The sequence below is a fragment of the Apis dorsata genome, unplaced genomic scaffold (assembly GCF_000469605.1).
Source record: "Apis dorsata unplaced genomic scaffold, Apis dorsata 1.3 scaffold_44, whole genome shotgun sequence".
NCBI classification, from domain to species: Eukaryota; Metazoa; Arthropoda; class Insecta; order Hymenoptera; family Apidae; genus Apis; species Apis dorsata.
The window spans coordinates 943756-950834 of NW_006263346.1; the positions used below are offsets into that span (position 1 = coordinate 943756).

At 21.9% G+C, this 7079-nt stretch overlaps 1 protein-coding gene across 3 annotated transcripts in view; it reads left to right on the plus strand.

Annotated features, from left to right (window-relative positions):
- Positions 1 to 1211: 1211 nt before the first annotated feature.
- Positions 1212 to 7079, plus strand: part of LOC102676402 (probable multidrug resistance-associated protein lethal(2)03659) — a 19574-nt gene continuing 13706 nt past the window's right edge. The window contains exons 1-2 of one of the 3 annotated variants that reach the window (XM_006608712.2): positions 1222 to 1620; positions 4185 to 4294. The gene's annotated coding sequence lies outside the window, so the exon portion shown is untranslated. Of the gene's footprint in view, positions 1621 to 4184; positions 4295 to 7079 lie in introns of all 3 variants that reach the window. The other 2 variants (XM_006608713.2, XM_006608711.1) reach the window with 2 other exon arrangements.

Here is a 7079-nt window from a genome sequence, read left to right on the forward strand (position 1 = left end):
CAATCAATGCTCGCTTTATGATACTTTATTTATCAAAGCGTTTTTAAGCATTTGCGTGTACGTAACTGTAAGTGTAGTCATTTATTTAGAAAAATTTAAACATTAAATATATTCGGTGAAAAAAATTTTATTTTTTTTTTTCAGTGACTGAATATTGTTATGATAGAAACATTACACAAATTTTCGAATTTTGACAACTAAATATTACGAGAAATCTTTCTTAGTAAAGTTTATACTGCACTACAGAACACGTACTAGAAAATAATGTGACAATTAAAATGATATAAGATTTGCGCAAAAATGAATCTTTTGAACATTAATATTATAGATCTTAATGTAATGAATAATAATTTAGTTGTAATGTTGAATTATGTTAATTAATATTAGATATTAATATTACAACATGACCCATGTCTGTAAATAGTGAAATCATAGGACTTGTTGTAGTTGAAAACCTCATGTATGTACTACGCGTCACCTCAGCTACGAATAATAAACTTTTTTTATAATGAAGATCGTTACGAAAAAATGTTTTTTGTTGACTACATGAAACCAAATAAATTTAAGATATTATATTTTCATATAATTTAAAAAACTGACCTGAAACAATCCTAATATTCAAGAAATGAAAACATATAAAAGTTTTGAATTGTATACATCATTATGCTTATAGTATAATTTTTAATAAATAAATATATATATATACATATTCTTTATCCAATATTAGCAAAACTTATATTTAAATCTTATGTATGATTCAAATACTGTCACAGATTAGATATATAATTGATTCGAGATCTAATAAATGTTTTGTTCCATGTTTAGAGAACATAATTCCCTAGTAATTACTATTTTAGTAAATTTTTATTATTTTTAACGTTATTGATTCAAAATATATGAGATTGCAATATTATAATTAAAATAGTTGAAATATAAATTATAGAATAAAATTTTTTATAATTTTATATTATTAATATTATTAATAATCAAAAGGTCGGTATTTCAGAACATATAATATATTTTATAAGATATCATGTCTATTTTGTATTTTGTCTATGGTGAAAGTGAATGCTTCTGAATTAACTGAGTTTTAACCGATTTTATAATTTTCTTCTGTGTTCATAGATAGCGTTGTAAGTTTATTTCTGCAATGTCAGCACAAAATTTCAAACGTTCGATTGACTTTCGTCCAAGATATATTCTTCAGTTGATGAATCGTTGCCTTGAAGCGTACAAAGAAAATTGTAACAAATGTGTTATTTTTAACTTAAAAAACTTTCGAAAAACTAACGTGTTATTTACTGAAGAAAGCACATGCGCGGTAGTAGTTATAAATGGCCCTGCATGTTGGAACATGTTCGTGCTGAAAGATTAAATCAAATAATATTTCAAACGATAACAATAAAGTAAACGTTTTACCTTGATCAATACCGTACGCCAGTCAACGAACGCGCGACGAAGTATATATAACTGTTTGTAGCTTTTACTCGTTCTTCAGTTGGCAAAACGCTACTCACACAGTGTAACGCGGAAAATTTGGATGTCGGGTAGTGTTTCGAAACTATTGGACAACGTTATTCATTGAACAGACTTCGTGGTAACACCAAACGTTAGTTTACTGTGAGTACCATATTATTTAATTGTTTTAACATAATATTGATATTAATTTTAATTTTTTGTATTATATTCATAAAATTTAATACTTGTTATAAATTAAAAATAATGTTGCATTATATGTAATGTTACGAATTTAATATTTAATATATGTATTTTCAAAATAATTAAATTATCTAAATCATGAAGTGAATAACTAACCTAGTATACGATTGACACAATTTTCTCAATAGCGTTGGTATATAAATCTAATGTATCAATTATTTTATGTCAATGATTTCTTAACCCTTTCAATATTACGTAAATTATATGTTTAATAGATTTTATTGCATATACAATTAATTTACTTACAAAATTTATTTTTAAAATTATATTGCATATAATTTAGAAATGCATTACATAAAGTTAAATATATTATCTGTAACTATAAAAGTATATTGAAATTAATTATTATATTTCTTAATTATTTTGTTTTAATACAATTTCTTATTTGCAAGTATATATATTTTATGTTTATATGTTTAGTATTATATTTATTTTATATAAAATTTATATTAAGAATAAACAAAAGAGAAAAACATGATTTAAGTCTATTAACCCTTATTTAAACGATAATTGAAAATGTCAAATATAATAATTTATTGCTTTGAGAAAAACAATAAATATGATATTTATGTCCAACAAATATTTCGATATAATTTCCTAACATTTTCATAGTAGTTTCATAGTAGTTTAAAATTACGAAAAATCATTATAAAGCGCATAAATTATAATAGTATTACCAGGAAGAAAGTTAGATACTTTGTACATATTTTGAAAATATTTAAAAAATTAATTCTTAAATGGTTTTTGTTCCTTTTTTATTTTGCTATTATTTTGCAATTTAATTTAAAATTGTATTATGTACAAACAAAAGAATTTTTCAAGAACAAGCTTTTCATATAATTAATTATAATCAAAAATTTTAAATTAATTATGTAATATTATCATCTATTCTGCTTGCATGCTCGAATGAATACAAAGGACAAAGAAAAAAGAGAAATTGAATTGCTTAGTTGAAGTATTCATTCTATCTCTTAATATCCTTGAAACTTCTACATATGGAGTTTAAAGATATTTCTTATTTATGTTCATACATATTTTGTTAATCAAATGAGTCTGATATTAATACATTTATATACATATTTTTCTATAAAAAAAATTATAAATTCTATATTATATATATTAATATATATTATATATATTAATTTTTTAAAAAAAATAATTGTTCTTGAATTCAATATTTTTTTCTGCATACATAAATATACATACTCTATTTCTTTTCTGCTATTTGTTGTATTTAATTTTTATGCAATTTTTTTCAGTAAATAATCAATAATAGTATATATTTATGATTACTTTTATTTTATGCAATTTTAATATTTATATTTAAAACATAAAATGCACTATATAACAGAATAATTATTTATTAACGTTAATAATAAAAGAAAATGAATACAAAATATGATAATATACAAGAAATTAAAAAAAAAAACTGATCATATATATAGTTATGACTCAGTAAGCATGTAATATTGTTTTACGATAACGTACTTTGCAATAGTGACTCAATTTAATAAAAAAACAATGTATTGATATTTTAAGTAATTTAAATATGGTATAATTTTTATTGATTTTTTAAAATTGAAATTGATCTCAGATTCAGACAGGTTCTTAAATCTGATCACAGATTAAATGTTTTCGCACACTGTTATAATCTAATAATGGAGATAGCATACCAATTTGGATGTTCCGAGATTATTTGGTAACGGTACACGAAGTACGTTTTCTTTTTCTATTCTTAAGAAAGACAATCACTTTAAATGATTTCTTATTGGATTATTGACATGAAAATTTTTATTATTTCACAAAGAATAAACATTTGAATTTTAAATTATTTATTGATTAAATTTTTTAATTTAAAAATTAAAAATTTATATTATTTATAAAACGTTATGTATATCATTTTTTTGTTTTAGAAAATTTTTTCGCTTCATAAATAATAATTGTTAACATAATTACACAAACATTATTGTTAGTACAGACAATGTAGATAATAATATATCTTTGCATTTACTTAGAAAATCAGAAGAAAGAAAAATAATTGTAGAGATAACACAAAGTAGCAGCGTTTATATAACAGCAATATCTATTTTATATATCAATTATTTAAAAAAAAAATTTTTTAAAAAATAAGAAATTGAATTTGTTTGATGAAATTGTACATACTTATATCATACACAATTTTAAGAAAAAAAATATTACAAAATATTAAAATAAAATATTATAAAAAGCTTTATTATTGAGGATAAAAATGTTATATTTTTTTCTTAAAAGAGAAAGAAAAATTTTTTTTATTTGAAATTCTTTATCAATTTTCTTTAATTATAATAATCTAACTATTTTTAAGATGGATTATTTATTTTTGTTTATAAATTAATTTTTTTTATATGTATTATGTATATATTTATCTATCTTCTTACCAGTTCACTTCTATGCAATTTTCTATGTCGTAACTTTATAAATTGCAGTTCCCTTTCACGTAGAGACATCAAGTAAAACATTATGAAATGATTACAAGGAAATAATTTGTTTTACTAATCAAATTGTTGGTCAGCTAAGGGAAAAGATATTAGGATTGGTAGAATTTTTGCAAAAATAACTAATATTTATTTATATTGAAGAAAAATTCGCAATAGATAATAGATCTATACCTAAGGATTAATTTACAGCAGGATTAATTAAGATCATTATTTTAAAAATATTTTGTATTTTTATTGATTTTCTATTGTATTTAATAATTGTTTTGAAGCAATATCTTATATAATATCTCATATAAGTCATCAAATACTTTTGGAACAATTATTAGTGTAATTTTTACATTATATGGTTTGTAAATTAGTAAAATACTTAATATAATTAATTAAGGCAATCGTGATATAAATTTAAAAGACGATTTATTAATATAATCGGTTGAATTGAATTTCTAAAAGTTTTGTATAGTTTATACAATTTTGAATAGATTTATTAGAATAATTGATTTGAATTGTATTTCCAAAAATAAATTTTATATAGTTTATGCATTATATATATATACTTCAATTGAGTAAATAATTAGAATTATAAAAGAATGTTAATCTTATCAAAAGCTAATCATTAAATTAAATTTGATTTTATTTATAAATAATCCTTATATTGCATATGTTCTCTTTTTAATAAATAATTTTTAGAAATATCAAAATATTTCTGTAATATACTTATTTGTTATACAATTAATTGAAGAATTGAAGAATTGATTATTTTTTCTTGTTAAATAATTTAGAAATAAAAAGATTACTTAAATTATAGAGACAATTTTTTTCATATTTCTATGCAAATAAGATGTGTTTTCAATGAATATATTTCATAATTAATAACAAATTTTATTTTTAAAAAAGAAAAGAAAGAAGAAATAATTTAATATAAAAAAATTTTTCTCTTGAATTGTTCTGTTAAAAATATGATCATATTTTCGAGTAATTTTTTGATTTTTTTATCATCTTAGTACATCGAGTTCAAGATATATAGTTTACGTACAAGATTCTAAAAAATTCAGAGCTAAAATTAGTTGAGCTCTCACCATGAAGTTCAGTTTTTCTTCAAACTAAAATTAGTTAATTTTCACGCAAAATAATTCATAGTAAAAAAAATTTTCTTAATGTTCTTATTTTTTAAAAAATGAATCATATATTATTCATTGAAATGAATCGATAGAAACAGATAATTTTACCAATTGCCAAAGAAAGTGTATAAAATGTGTAAAATATAAAAAAAAAAGTTAAGAAAATTCTAATAGATGAATGCTTCTAATATAGAATCCTTTTAATATTCTTCAAATTTATCTTTATTTTAAATTTATCATAATTCGCAGAATTTGACTTCCTATGTTAAAATTATCGCAAAAGTTAAATCACTGCATCCGTATTTATCGATAAGAAAGAAACAATATAGTTTAAAGAGTGATATTCTCTTGTCTGTTTACGATGTGTAAACTATATATTTTTGCGACACTGTTGATCGAAGAATCGGTAAAGACTCGGTTGATATTTGCTTAGATATTCATCTACAGTAAAAGTGCGTTGACATGAGTTTCATCTGAAGCATAAGTTATAAATCTATCTTGCAATAAACACTGATAAAATTTCAATTAATCACTTGACGATGGGGTCTGTCTCGTACAGATCATATATATATATATATATATATATATATATATATATATATATATATATATATATATATATATATATATCCAAAAAAAAAATGTGAATCAACATTGTTTTTTAATTTTTACTCAGTAATACAATATTTCGACCATTATTTATATATGGCAATTAATAATTCATCGATAATTCTCATATTACAAGCGATATTATAAGATATTTTTAATATATTAAGATAATTCTTTGTTATAATTGATTATATATTCTTTGTTATTCATTTTGCGAATTTAGAATACGAAATATAGAAAAAGAACGACTCGGTCTTTAACCATTACGAATCGATGACGCGCAAGCTAAAGAGTTTAAATTAAAGAGATGATAGGAAATGAAAAAACAAACGGAGATGTATCAAATTTCATTCTATCAACAGAAATATTGAATCACTTGATAAGCTGTCGATTTCTGTTAATTGTTCGTAGAATATTCCTATCTCTTTACGATATAAAAGTTCAATTAATTTTATTATATATCTCTTAAAACATGATACTTTATTGTCTCCTTAAGTATTTTAAATGAATTGATATCTTTATTACTAATTTTTATCTATTTAAAATAGCAAAAAGTAAAATGTCTTATTGTCCAGACTCGTTATTAAATTATTCACCGTATGTATCAAAAATTCTTTTATGTAAAAAACAAGAAACGATACATTTTTTATAAAATTGATATTTCTCAATCTGAATAAAAAATGCAATGAAAATTCTTCGAAATATGCATCACTTCTTTCGAGAGAATTATAAAAAGAACCTTGAATTACTTGAATTAAAAATTAAAAATTTTTCTTGCCATGTTGTTTATAACGATTTAAGATTCGAGAGATCGTTTATTCTCTTAAATGGTGTTAATAAAGCGAATGATATCTTAGATTCGACGCGTTGCTCGGTCACTCAATCGAGTTGCAATCTTGCGATGGTAATTTCCAGTGCAATGCTGTTTCATACAGAGCAATCGATAAGCGGTAATCTTATATGAAAATTGATGCGTATCACGGACACACGTGCCCCATTACAGTTTTGTTCAATTATTATCTTACGACTAGCACCAGTAACTGCGTTTAGTGCAATTTTGTTGGTAATAATGTTGTCTCGTTCATCATTTCAACGAATATATATTTTAATTGATACTTCTACTGTTTTTTTCGTTTTTTTTTTTTTTTTTTTTTTT